The following is a 14668-nucleotide window of genomic DNA, read 5'->3' as shown; positions in this document are numbered from 1 at the left end:
TATTAACAATACATAGTGCAGATACTCCCAAAGTATAATCCATCTCACCCCAGTTCAAGCAGTCCTTGTTCTCACCATACCCCAGGGTCTTCCATTACAGATAGGCTCCTTATGCATCTTCTTCCACCCCAGCCCTTCCTTTTAGGGTACAACCCCACTCTCCCCTGCAGGAACTCCCGCAGCCTCTCCGCTGGGAGAGCATCTTTACCAGGGAAGCATCCCTCCGCCCCCAGCCCTCTCACGGTTACTCTGGGCCAGCTCTCCAGCAAGGAGACATCAGCTGGTGAGCTCCTCTGCTGCTCCCCCTTCCTTCAGCCCTCTCTGGGCCCCTCCAGCTCAGAGCCAGCCAGCATCTACCTCTGCTGCTGCTCTGGTCCTGGCTCTCTGGCTTGAGGACATCAGCCAGCAAACCCCTCTTGCTGTTCCCCTGCCTTCAGCCTTCTCCCAGGAGCTGTCTTGTCTCTTTGGCAGCTCTTATCTCCTGCCTGCCCTTTTTATAACCCCCCAGATGCTGCCCAACTAGGAGCCCCTACAATGGAGCAGGAGAGCTGAGCCCAGGCACATGATTTGCCAGCCATCCTGTTACACTCCTTGTGATACACAATTTCCACCGCAATACGAACTCCCCACTAGACCTCTAGACTAGCATGGGCTTAATATTAACTTCCCCCACCAGAACACTAGAGGCTTGGATAATATGGTGATGGAAGCAGCAGGAATTCCCAGTCAGCCAGGCAAAACCCATCCCCCATGCTCTCATCCGTATAACACATCAGCACCTCTGACTCTCTGCCCCCTGGGATCCTAGATTCTTGCCTCAGGCTGGATCTCTGGGATCTCAGAGGTGTCTGATGGACATAAGCAAGCCCGCATGTGTATGGTTATGAGCAGAGGACACCTTCCCATGCACAGCGAATCTGTTCCTTAAGCGAGATGGTTAGTCTACAATGCTGCACCAGCAGAGGCACCCAAAGCACCTATCCAACAAGTGAAAGTTACTCTGCTGGTTTGGCTTAGAAAATTCTGCAAAACTTCATTGTTGAATCAATTGTGGGAAATTCTGATCCAATCCCAAGTGTGAGTTATCCAGGATTGTTTGTGAAACGGTCTCTACTGGGCTCTCTCTCGCTCTCATGCTTCCTGGTGCTCCCTTCCCCCTGTATGTTACAGGAGGGGGTGCAGCATGTGTTATTCAGAGTCCAGCAAGGCCCAGCCCCTTGCCGGCATCCAGTGGAGAGCAGTTGTTACAGCAGTGAACAGTGAGGAAAAAAACAAGAAATCACAAATCTGTGACTCTTGGGATAAAACACTAACCTTAGTGACCAACATCATCCCCATTGTCCAGGGGAAACCAAGGCACCAAACAGGGAATGACCTGCCCTAGGTCATAAAGGCAACAGTCTCCTGATTCCCATTCCCCTGCTCTGTACCACTAGGCCTCATTCTCTCCCTTGGCAGATTAAAGATCTGTCAGCACATCATAACTCCACTGGCCTTAAGCTGTCAGTCTCATAGCATGGGGCAGCATAGCAGAGAGCACTCCCACCTGTTCAATGCAAAAAGGAGCTGAAAGTCAAACCCAAGCAGTGCCGCACAGTGTGACCCCACCACCTCCAGCTTGGGCTGGGAAATGCACCTATGATGTGAATGAGCCAGGCCAACAGGCCAGGCCAACTGCTTCAGTATCAGAAGCAGTCAATCCTCAAAGCCAGGAATGGCAATGCATGCTCATGTTAACCCAGCCTGCAATCATCAGCACCCCAACCTTGTTGCACTCCTTATTTACAAGCATTCTCTAGTCCTTCATTTCTGCACAGTTGTGAAAAGCCTGAAAGAAAACAATTTGCTTTCCAGAGCGATGGGGGTGAGATGGATGGGGGTGCAGGTGCATGCAAGAGATTGCTCCGATCCACACTGAACACCCAAACTCAAGCTTCATGTGCGTTGCTGTTCCTTGGGAAAGCATCCAAATCCGTCCTTATCAGGTCATTAACACAGTTTATGTTTCCCTAATTTGCAAGCTTCTGAGGAAAAATAACTCAATAGTTTCTATGAGACTAAATCCAGGAAGATGGATTTTTACAGGCTTCAGCCAGAAGACTCTCAAGACAAGCACAGCTCGCCGCAGTATCTGCTAGTTCCTGACACTGGCTGGTCTATTGGGGAGCAATGCTGCTCGGGGATCTGAATCCAGATCAGACTGCATTTGCACGACAGCTACGGTATGTGAAGGGCAGGCTTACTGTGGCAGGTGTGCATTAGAGGCCACTCCTGTTCCGATTGGTCTGGTCCACGGTCCGTGAGCTGCCCCCACAGTTCTCCTTGCCCATCGCTAGGGTAACATTTCGGCAGCAGGCGCTTTTCACCTTGGATGGACACTGCTCGGTCCTTGATTGTTTTGTTCTCCTCAATGACCCATGCAGCTACTGGCAATACTGGGGAGCCCAACCTGCACCTTCCTGAGGCCTCCTTTTGCCCTTCCCCCTCTCATTACACAGACCCCAGATTGCTACAATTCTCCTCCCACGTGGGAGGGGCTAGTTCATGTTGCCTTGCCAGGCCAGCCAGATGTCCCAGTGGAGCACCGCCAGGCTAACCCTGGCCTCTGGCGTGGAGTGCGGTGGCTCTGCTGAGCCCTCATCCTCAGCTGGCTTGAGGAACGAGAAACCAAGGGCCAGTCAAACCCGGGGGAGGAGCACACAGCGTACTCCTGTTGGTGTCACTAGGCACGACTCTAGGTAACTCAGGAGGGTGGAAAACCATATGTGTCAATGAAGCCTTCCTGTACTAGGCCTGAATGAACTAAAGTCACTCCATGTCTGACCAAAGCCTTTCCATGTTTGAACTTTAATTGACCTAACAAGCTAGCAACAGAGAATGGAATGTGTAACAGCTAGTTATCAGGTGCAACCCCACTCACACCGGTACTAGGAAATAATAATGAGGCCTGTATGCCTCTGGCTAAGGGGCAAAATAACAGATCAAAAGAAATAAAACAAGATAACGGTTCAAAGTTACTAACGAGCTAGGTTGGTTTTTGCCAAGTATGATTTAACTGCTTAATGTAATTGCTACTGCAAAGTGTATTTGCTGCATGGGAATGAAAGGTGGGGAGAGAGGGGGAGTTGGGGGGGATAGAAGAGGCTTAGTTAAAGTTATGTATAAAGAGAGAAAAACGGCTTGTAGCTGAGTGCTTGATTTGAGACATGTCTGTCTCCTGGCATCCCGCTTTGAGATCTCAAATAAACTTTGTCTGCTTCTCCACCTTGGTGTGTTTATTGGAGCAAAGCACACCAGGCAACGAACCACTGTTGCTGTCCTCGGGCATTCTGTGCTGGCAACAATTCTTCTCACCACGGAGCCCACCAGCCTCCATGTATGTGCCAGTGGGGCTGAGCTGAATGCACCCTGAAGGAAGGTACCCAGAGCAGGCAGTCACATCCCTGCCAGGAATACATCCCAGCTGAAAAGCATCTATCCACTTCATAACATGCACCCTTCTACTCTTAATAACCAACCTCACCCTTACCGCCAGAGACTCAGAGCCTGCTCCCTTTTGACCCGTCTCAGTCTCTACTTTTGCAGTTTTCAAAGTACTGCAGATGTCTGTACAGACAAAAGAGAACTAGATTGTAGGAGTTTTGGGAGGAGGATTTGGCAGATTGGGTTCTGGTACCTGCAAAGGCACAGACTGCAGTTTGGGGTTGCAGCTGGATGTTTTGGCTTAAATGACCAGCAGTGACAGAGTTGACATGTCAAACTGAGTCAATGATGCATCGAGGTGTATGGAGCAACCATTGTTTTGGGCTGCCTCAGGAAGACAGCTCTGCATCAGTTCACCTTCAGTCCAGTTTGAAGGTTATCTTGACAACCATGGGGGCTTGCAAGCACTATCATTAAACAGAAGCACAATTCCACAGCAAATTGAATCCTGGAACTCACTGGTTGCTATCTAACCGGGCTGATGGCTCAGTTCCAAGCCCAGCTTAAAGCAGGAACATGAAGACTAACATCCCCATTACTGGAAAGATTCCTAAGCAAAACTACAGTATTCTCCTATGTCTCTAGGGCAGTGGTCTCCAAACTTTTTTGATCGTGCATCACTATCAGTAAAAACTTTTTGAGCACGCATCCCCAATATATGTATATTTATGTATAAATTATATACTTGTACTACTGTACTAATATATAATGTACATTATAAAACATAAAAAAATAAATTAAAAAAGGATGAAATAAAGATGAAATAAACAATATTTTTAAAATAATGTTTATTGTATTTTATTTATTAATGGTACAAAAAACCTTTTTGCTCCCTCAAAAAATTATTATTAATAATATTTTTAATGAGAGCAATGTGATTGAATATACTTCATTATTTCTGAAAATCTTGGTTTAACACTGTGATACAGCGATTTGAAGGTCTGGATTAGGGTTAGACTGCGGGAGGGGGCTCAGGGTGTGGTGTGGGTCTGGGATGCAGTTAGGGTCTGGGAGGGGGCTCAGGGTGGGGGTGTAGGGTCTGGGAGGCCGCTCAGGGTGGGGTTGCGGGGTCTGGGAGGGAGTTAGGGTGCAGGAGGCACTCAGGGTGGGGTGTGGGGTCTGGGAGGGAGTTAGGGTGCAGGAGGGCACTCGGGGTGGGGGTGCTGGAGGAGGCTCAAGGCTGGGGCAGGCAGGAGGTGCAGAGCACTTACCTGGGGCAGCTCCTGTTTGGTGCAGGGGTGTGCAGGTAGCTCTGTGCAGCGCGGCACCGCCCCCATGGCCACAATTCTGGGAGCTGCCATTGGGGGCACGGCAGGAGGAGTGCCGCCGGAGGGGGGAGGGAAGGAGGGTGGCTGGAGGAGGGAGGGAACGGGAAGCTGCCCCTCCCCACCCCCAGGCAGGGCCACCCGGAACACAGGAGCTTTAGGGGCTGCAGGGCCCTGGGGGCCCTGGGGGCCCCGGCCTGCAGCTCTAAAGCCCCTTTCGGAATGCGGCCCTGCGAGCACGGGCCGGAGGGCTCAGGAGGAGCAGGGGCAGCCGTGCAGCCAGAGGCCAGAGAGAAGCAGCGTTTTTCCCCTTCAAAGCTCCGTTTTCCCCTTCAAAGCGCCACTTCTCTCCAGCCGGCTTTGAAGGGGAAAGCGCCGCTTCTTTCCTGCCGCTGGCTGCGCGGCTGCCCCTGCTCCTCCAGGGCCGGAGGACTCAGGGCCACATTCCAAAAGGGGCTTTAGAGCTGCAGGCCAGGGCCCCGGGGCCCCCTTAGCCCAGGGCCCTGCAGCCCCTAAAGCCCCTGCGTTCCGGGTGGCCCTGCCTGCGGAGGTGGGGAGGCAGCTTCCCCGCTCGCTCGTTCCCTCCCTCCCTCCCGCGGCGCTCCTCCTGCCGTGCCCCGCAATGGATTGTCTTGCGCACCACCTGGGGTGCGCGCACCCCACTTTGGAGACCACGGTTCTAGGGTGCAGTTGTACCTTTCTGGATGCCTCTGACATCATGCAAAAAACCTTCCCACAGGAATACAAGGGCAAAGGAAGCAGCTACTGGCACTCTGCTTGCAAGAGAGAACACCCAGGAGCAGATGATTGTGCATTTGCCTTGCAGAAGTGCCAATTCTAATATCAGATGTCTGTTTAAATTGTGGAAAAAAAACCCCAGGATGACAAAATAGGAGGAAAAGAAAATATTGGGCTAGTGCCCCCCACAGCATTCCCTGAACTAAACACAACTGAGTGGAATGAGTAACTGTATTCACACACAGCAGCTTGATACATTGAACCATGAGAATGCTTTAAACCCCTTGCTCCGGCACAGACGAAGGGGAGAATGTACATACACACATGCATTCCGTAGGACAGGAGGTAACTCGAGGGTGCGTAGAAACATGGCTACCATGGCAACGGGCATGAGCTAAAGAACCTACACAGACAGATGTTTCCAGTCACCTTAATCTCATTATTTGATTCTGCTCATCGGTGCTAGGCAGGCAGCTACGTGCAAGTTGGACAGGGTATGAGACAGGAGTTGGCACATGCCAAGAGGTGTCCAGTTATTGCGATTTGTTACATGCTAATGCGCTAGGTCCTGACCAAGGTGCACTGTGAACATGCTCACTGCCCCAGCAGCTTACAAGACAAGATGCACCGGGAGACCCAGCTTATTTTTTAAGTCTCCTTCTCTTCTCCTAATTTCTAGAGTGGGATGCAAAGGCGAGATTAGAGTTAACACGATGCTATGCATATGTGTAACTTGCTGGACCAATATTTAGTACAATTTCACCTGCTGTTAAAGTGGGAACTGGATGGAAAGGGTGTCTGTAAATTCCTCTGTCTTCTTTGGAAATGTTCTGTCCCTCGTAAGTCCTCAGTGACACATCACAGATATCACCACACCACTGAGAACAATCAGACACCAGAAGGAAGACTTCCTCTTCCCTGCCCATTCTTCAGCAGGTGGACGCACACAACTGCGACTACAGTGAAATCCAGCTGGGGGCTCTCTTGATGAAGACACCTAAGAAGCTTGTCTGAGATGACTTTCTCCTAATTCTGATCAATTGCAGCAGGCTGTTTAGTGCTCCAGATGCACGGCCCACAGCAACACAGCTTGGGATATGTTCGCCTTAAGGCATCAAATGCCTGCCCCACCCAACTCCCATCCATTTCCAAGAGTGAAGGGGGTCAAAAAGAAATGGATCTGGGCTGGAGAGATGAGGACACTACTGACTCTGCAGGTCTAGCCTGGAAAGCCCCAGGCTGCAGCCTAGCAGAAGGCCAAGGGGTACTAGAGGTTGCAGAGGGCAGCCCAGGGGTAGGCCAAGGCAGCAGGTCCAAACCCTCCTTGCCAGTGATGAGTGGCTGATACTGCAGTCTGCTCCAGGGCGCAGGGGCTAGACGATGACTGAAGTGAGGTGGGGATAGAGGGTGGGGGGTTCCCAGGGAGGAGAGACCCTGAGAGAAAGGGGTTACTGACAGGGGGCAGCACCCAAGGTAACAGGGCACTGGGGTCCTGGGAGGGACACGGGGCCAGAGGACAGGCAGATCACTGGCCTGCAGAGGGTGCTCCGGAGCTGGAATTGAGCTAATTCCCAGGAGTCACCAGCAGGCAGCGCCTCAGGGGTGAGTCTGCACGTCTACAAGCAGTAAATGCTACTGGAAGGCAGAAAAAACCTCATGCTTCGGGGCGTAAGTCAACCTTTAAGCACTAGGCATTAGGATGAAACCATCAGGGGAGGCAGATCTTCCCACATCTGCTTACTGACGGGCTTCTTGCATCTTCCTCTTCAGCAACTGGTGCCGGCCACACTGGAGACAGGATGCTGGGTGAGCTGGGCTGGGGGTTCAAGGCAAGCTGGGTACTCCTATGTTCCCTGTGACTGTGTATGTGGGAGATACCGTTGGACAGAGTCAGTCACCATTCTGAAGGACACATGTGAGATCTTCTTGCTCTGTGCTGCGGCTTTGAGCTCCCAAAATAAATCCAACAGCAAACCCCCACAGTGGACGAGAGCTGTGGAGCTTGTGCCAAAATCGAGTAACCGAAGACCATTAAAGTCTAATTAGGGAGTTGTACGGTATTATATGCCTCGACGGTTTGAACAGCAGGAAAAGGGGATAGATTAGCTGAGTTGAGTGCCAACTTGAGGAATTATTACTCTTTTTGTAGTCATTAAGGGTATCTGCTGTGGCATCTTTAATCATTCTTACACTTAATGGAGAGAAGGCAATTTGCTTAGGTGCAAAGGGATCATTCTGTGTGTGCGTGGATTCCTGGGATCATCATCATGACAGCAGAATAATAATCACCTACTTAGTTAGACAAGCCCTAACTTTCCATGCTTAAAACCTGGAGAGAGAGTGCAGTCCCGATCCAGCAATCAGATCCGTGTAAGGGAACTCTGGTTGGTTCTGCCTGAATGTAAGGGGCCACCTGCTCACAGCCAACTGCAAGCCCTTTGGAGCGGGAGTTGGCTCTCCCAGTGTGTTTGTGCCCAGCACAGCATGGGGTCCTGATCCCTGGTAGGACCTCTAGGAACTATCACAGTGCAAAAGGTAAACAATAGTGATAACACTACGCTCTACGTTACAAGGGTGTACTGATCTGCAGCAAGGCCGATCCCAGGCATTCAAAAATCATGAGCTTGTCTCAGAAATCCCACAGTCTGAAGAACAGTACATTTGGGGTTCCTTTTGTTTGCCTTTAAGTTTCCACCAGCACTGGGGATGAAATGGAATGAAAGCTGCTCGGCAATCGATTCTCAATCCCTGCCCAGTTTCCAGTTGCTCCCGGCTGAGTTGGGATCTTGGGGCACTTTGGCTGAGCCCCCATTCCCTTCTCCCCACTGTGCACCACATGGCATGTTACGCTCCTAAAGCCAGGCAGGATCTCTTCTGGCCTGCAGCAATGCAGATTACGAAGGGCTTGCTGGCCTTTGATTCATAAGCAGCAAACCCTGGATGATAAAATCTGATGGTGCTGAAACTTGGCCAGTTGGGCGGAAGCTGGTTGGCTGCCAAAAGACACTTCCCTGCCCCCCCTCCATGGTCAAATTGGGAGAAGCAGCATAATCAGACGCACCTGAGGGGAACTGTTAGTGATGTGCATAGACAAACTATTCATGGGCCAAGACTTGGCCTTCTTCCTCCTTTCAAAAAGTGGCTATTAAGCATAGCTGCTAGTAACCCACCTATAATTGTATTTTTGTCAATGAACATCTTGTGAATGAATGAAGTGGCCGCTGCAGCGTGGAAGAGCTCGCACAGGCATCCAGGTTATTTTACAGCCGCTGGTTCCTGCAGGGCGCCCAGCGTGCCACAGCAGCTGAACAATGGAGAAGAACATAAGATGACCAAGCTAGACATTTTTCTGTTGAACCCCCTTTAGGAGAGATCTGTGTGCTGCTGCATCCTCAGTGACTTGGAGAAGCCCATCAAGCCCTAGCAAGTCTTTAAAAGCACAGCATTGCCCTGGCAAAGAGAGTCAATGGGGAATTACACTCTGCGTCAGAACACAGTGCAAACCTTCCTGCTCACCTGAGACATGGTTGGCCGAGCCAGGGTGGTTCACTGGATGCCACTGGAAGGGGAGGTGGGGGTTTCTGAGGACTCGGGTGAAGTCGCATGAATCCATGTTATGAAGCATGGAGCTGCAGTGGTTTCGTTAAAATCCTGTTATAATTATAGACCTGTTGTCCATGTGGTTTTCACCAGCTTCCGCCCAGCACAAGACCTATCCAGCCCCACACCAAGTGTTTTGGGAGCTACCCCTTCTCCATCCCACGTGCAGAGGGAGCAGAAGATAAAACAAAGGACTTGGGAGCAGCAAAGGTGTGTATATATTCACCCTACACCAATGCAGCTCTAGCCCACGACCTCCTTCATGCCACCATAGGCCCTCTTCCAGCTCACCAGGACTTTTCTACAAGCACATAATGGAGCACACCAGCATGGGATGCTGTTGAGCCACATTCAGCTCAGGCCCTAGGGTGGGGCTTTGATACCAAGATGATGGGCACCTTACATCCCCCACAAAGCACTCCCAGGCTCCTCTCCACCTCCTGCAGCAGAGAGAACACTGCATCCCTCCCTAGCACCTTCAATCAAAGGTGTCCAGGCGTGGCTAGACACACAGTCGCGGTGTACATCTCCCAGCCCCACTGTGATGGAGGGTTTTCTCCCCTTTTCATACAGGGCAGAACTGACACCCAGAGAGATTCAGTGATTTTCCCAAGGTCACCAAGGGAACCTGTGCCAGAGCCAGACGCAGAACCTCCCCCTGGCCCTGTGCCATTCTGTACCCACAAGAGCCTCCGGAAGTTAGTTTACCTGGAGATTTACCGCTAAAAATGCTGGTTTGTAACTCCGCTCTAAACCTGGTTTTCAGGGGAAGGTGCGGGCCAAGTTCCCATTTTTTAAGAGAAAACACTTCAATCAAGTAATTCTGGGGGTCAGTTTTGTAACGGTCTAGGCAGTGAGAGAGCTGTAACAGACAGGAGCGCGGCACTACCCAGGCACAAGAGAGGGCATCCCACCCTCTGTTCCTCGTTTGCTGCGGATGGCAGGCTGCACAATTCAAGCCCTCCCAGAAGACCCGTTACCTCACTGTTGCATGGGATGGTAGGCACATGACTCTTGGGGAAACGCAAGGGGACTGCACAGCTCAAGGGCTTTGCAGAGTCCCAACCATGAGAAAACCCGATCCCAAACTGCCAGATTAACCCTTTCCTGCTGGTAGCTTGTGGGGCAGAGGAAGGTTTTGGGGGCGTCCCATATTGATGGTCTATACAGAGACATTGGCAATCAAAAGTGAAGGGGAGCAACGGGACGGCGCTCTGCTCCACATCGCAGCTACATCAGGTGGCTCTGCAGAGGCTGTGTGTATTATAATAATACCAATCTCCTAGAAAAGACGGTTACTCACCGTAGTAACTGTTGTTCTTCGAGATGTGTTGCTCCTATCCATTCCAGTTAGGTGTGCGCGCCGCGCGTGCACGGCATCTCGGAACTTTTTTACCCTAGCAACACCGGCAGGCCGGCTGGCGCCCCCTGGAGTGGCGCCGCTATGGTGCCTGTTATATACCCCAGCCGGCCCGTCCGCTCCTCAGTTCCTTCTTGCCGGCTACTCCGACAGTGGGGAAGGAGGGCGGGTCTGGAATGGATAGGAGCAACACATCTCGAAGAACACCAGTTACAAAGGTGAGTAACCGTCTTTTCTTCTTCGAGTGATTGCTCCTATGCATTCCAGTTAGGTGAATCCCAAGCCTTACCTAGGCGGTGGGGTCGGAGTGAGACGTGGCGGAGTGCAGTACCGCGGAGCCGAAGGCTGCGTCGTCTCGAGACTGTTGCACCAACGCGTAGTGGGAGGCGAAGGTGTGGACCGAAGACCAGGTGGCCGCTCGACAGATGTCCTGGATCGGAACATTGGCCAGGAAGGCGGCAGACGAGGCGTGCGCCCTCGTCGAGTGTGCAGTGAGGTGGCGTGGTGGCTCGCGAGCAAGCTCATAGCAGGTCCGGATACACGCAGTGACCCAGGAGGAAATCCGCTGGGAGGATATCGGCTCTCCTTTCATGCGGTCAGCAACCGCTACGAACAGCTGGGGCGAACGCCGGAAGGGCTTAGTCCGCTCGATGTAGAGCGGCGCCTGCGGACGTCGAGGGTATGCAGCTGTTGCTCCCGAGGCGAGGCATGCGGCTTCGGGAAGAACACCGGGAGGAAGATCTCCTGGTTGAGATGGAAAGCTGACACTACCTTCGGGAGGAAGGCCGGATGAGGGCGAAGCTGCACCTTGTCCCCATGGAAGACGGTGTATGGCGGGCTAACCGTCAGAGCGCGGAGCTCAGAAACTCGTCTCGTTGATGTAATGGCGACGAGGAAGGCCATCTTCCAGGAGAGGTAGAGCAGGGAGCACGTGGCTAAGGGCTCGAACGGAGGACCCATCAGGTTGGCCAGCACGAGGTTCAAATCCCAGGTCGGGGCAGGACGCCGCACCGGCGAGTACAAACGGTCCAGGCCTTTAGAGAAGATGGACTGACCTTCCACGGATGGACGAAAGGCGGACACTGCTGCCAGGTGAACTCTCAAGGAGGAGACCGCAAGACCTTGCTCCTTAAGGTACCAAAGGTAGTCAAGGATGGCAGGGACCGGGACTACGAATGGATTGAGACCTCGTTGATCACACCAGAGTGCGAATCTCTTCCATTTCACGAGGTAAGTGGAGCGAGTTGAAGGCTTTCTGCTCTCAAGCAGGACTTGCTGAACTGCCGCGGAACAGTCCCTCTCCGCGTGGGTCAACGACTCAGGTACCAAGCTGTAAGATGGAGGGACTGCAGGTTCGGATGGCGGAGTCTGCCGAAGTCCTGGGTGATGAGGTCCGGCCACAACGGAAGGGGGATGGGTTCCCGAACGGAGAGCTCGAGCAGCAGGGTGTACCAGTGCTGTCTCGGCCAGGCCGGCGCTACGAGTATGACGTGGGCTCTGTCCCTCCGAAGCTTCAGGAGCACTCGGTGTACGAGCGGGAACGGAGGGAAGGCGTAGAGGAGGCGATCCGTCCAGGGGTAAAGGAAGGCGTCCGACAGGGAGCCTGGCGAGCGACCCTGGTATGAGCAAAACAGGTGGCACTTCCTGTTCCCCCTGGAGGCAAATAGGTCTATTTGGGGAAACCCCCACCTCCGGAAGATTGTGTGGACGACATCTGGACGGAGGGACCACTCGTGGGAGAGGAACGACCTGCTGAGATGGTCGGCCAGCGTGTTCTGCACTCCCGGAAGAAAGGACGCTTCCAGGTGAATTGAGTGGGTCACGCAGAAGTCCCACAGGAGCATCGCTTCCCTGCAGAGCGGGGAGGAGCGGGCTCCGCCCTGCTTGTTCACGTAGAACATTGCGGTGGTGTTGTCCGTGAACACTGTCACACAGCGGTGTTGCAGGTGGGTGCAGAAGGTGCGACAGGCCAGGCGGATTGCGCGCAGCTCGCGGACATTGATGTGCAGGGCGAGCTCCTGGGGCGACCACAGGCCTTGGGTGTGAAGCTCGCCCAGGTGAGCTCCCCAACCGAGCGCTGAGGCATCCGTGGTCAGAGTGGCCGACGGGCGAGGAGGGTGGAACGGGACTCTGGCACACACGACCTCCAGGGCCGAGCCACCAGCTGAGGGACTCGAGGGTCGGCCTGGTGACCGTGACCACCATGTCGATGGGATCTCGATGCGGTCGGTACACCGACGCAAGCCAAGACTGGAACGGGCGGAGGCGGAGCCGCGCGTACGCGGTGACATACGTGCATGAAGCCATGTGGCCCAGGAGACGAAGGCAGGAGCGCACCGTCGTGGTCGGAAAGGTGACGAGGTCCCGGATGATGGAGACCATCGTCTGGTGTTGAGCGCGAGGGAGACAGGCCCTGGCCACCGTGGAGTCGAGGACCGCTCCGATGAACTCCACTCGCTGTGACGGAATCAAAGTGGACTTCTCGGCGTTGATGAGAAGACCGAGACGCTGAAAGAGAGACAGGATTTCTGTCATCTGGCCCATCACGAGTTGTCGAGACTGTCCCCGAACCAGCCAGTCGTCGAGATACGGATAGACGTGTATCTGACGACGTCGGAGGGCTGCGGCAACCACCGCCATGCATTTGGTAAACACCCTCAGGGTGGTGGAGAGTCCGAACGGCAACACGGCGAACTGGTAGTGGGTGTTGTTGACCACAAACCGGAGATAATGACGATGGGGAGGATAGATCGCGACATGGAAGTAGGCGTCCTTCATGTCGAGGGCGGCAAACCAATCTCCCGGATCCAGAGAGGGAATGATGGTCCCCAAGGTGACCATGCGAAACTTGGGCTTGAGCAGGTACTTGTTCAGCTCACGAAGGTCCAGGATAGGACGTAGCCCCCCTTTCGCTTTGGGGATGAGAAAATAACGGGAATAGAATCCCCTGCCCCGCCTGTCTTGAGGCACTGCTTCTATGGCACCCACGCTCAACAGAGTCTGAACCTCTTGTAAGAGGACTTGCTCATGAGAGGGGTCCCTGAAGAGGGACAGGGAGGGTGGGTGGGAAGGTGGGGGCGAAACAAATTGCAGGCGGTATCCCGACTGGACCGTTTGAAGCACGCAGTTGTCTGTGGTTAATTGGGACCACGCCGAAAAGAAACGGGAAAGACGGTTGTAAAATAATGGGGAAGGATCCGGTAGGGAGAGTGATGGGCCGTCCTCGAGCTTCCCATCAAAAGGCCTGCTTGGCCCCCTGAGGGGCCTTGGAAGAGGCCTGGCCCTGGTTACGGCGGTTGCCGGAAGGACGATGGCGATTTTGGCCCGGTCGCCGGCTATTGTATGGACGATATCGTTGCTGATAGAAGGGCCGGGAGGGCTGCTGCCGGAAGGACCTGCGCTGTGTCGCCGGCGTGTGCATCCCGAGAGTGCGGATTGCAATACGGCCGTCCTTCAGGGTCTGGATCCGAGAATCCGTCTTCTCGGAAAAGAGACCCTGTGTGTCAAAGGGCAGGTCCTGCAGAGTATATTGCACCTCCGGTGGCAGGGTGGAGGACTGCAGCCAGGCGATGCGCCGCATTGACACGCCGGAGGCTAAGGTCCGAGCTCCGGAGTCCGCAGCGTCGAGGGCGGCCGTGATGGAGGACCTAGATGACCTTCTGCCCTCTTCCAACAGCGCCGTGAACTCCTGGCGGGAGGCTGAAGGCAGGAGCTCTGTGAACTTCGCCAGGGACGTCAAGATGTCGTAGACGTACCTGGTGAGTAGGACCATCTGGTTAGCAATGCGCATCTGCAAACCGCCTGCCGAGTAGACCTTGCGGCCTAGCAGGTCCATGCACCGAGCGTCCTTGGATTTAGGCGCAGGGGCAGGTTGACCGTGCCTCTCGCGGTCGTTAACCGATTGCACCACCAGCGAGTCCGGGGTTGGGTGGGTATAAAGGTACGCATAGCCCGTCGGGGGAACCGAGTATTTACGCTCAACCCCGTGGGCCGTGGGAGGAATGGATGCAGGAGTTTGCCAGAGCGTGGTGGCGTTCTTTTGGATTGTTCTGACAAAGGGTAACGCCACGTGCACGGGAGCGTCCGCGCCCACCACATTGATGACGGGGTCCTCGTCCTCCTGGACCTCCGCTACTGGGAGATCCATGGCCGTCGCCACCCAGCGAAGCAGGTCCTGATGGGCCTTAAGGTCAATGGGCGGCGGATCCTTGGCTGAAGCACC

The 14668-nt window shown here is 53.8% G+C and overlaps 1 protein-coding gene across 2 annotated transcripts in view; it reads right to left on the bottom strand.

Moving 5' to 3' along the window:
- The window catches only part of CFDP1 (craniofacial development protein 1), a 146390-nt gene that overhangs the window by 16826 nt on the left and 114896 nt on the right, over nt 1-14668 (bottom strand). The window lies entirely within an intron of this gene.

This window comes from Mauremys reevesii, linkage group 16 (assembly GCF_016161935.1).
Source record: "Mauremys reevesii isolate NIE-2019 linkage group 16, ASM1616193v1, whole genome shotgun sequence".
Taxonomy (NCBI): domain Eukaryota; kingdom Metazoa; phylum Chordata; order Testudines; family Geoemydidae; genus Mauremys; species Mauremys reevesii.
Note: the sequence above shows the minus strand (reverse complement) of the source record. Positions and strands in the feature narration are given on the sequence as shown.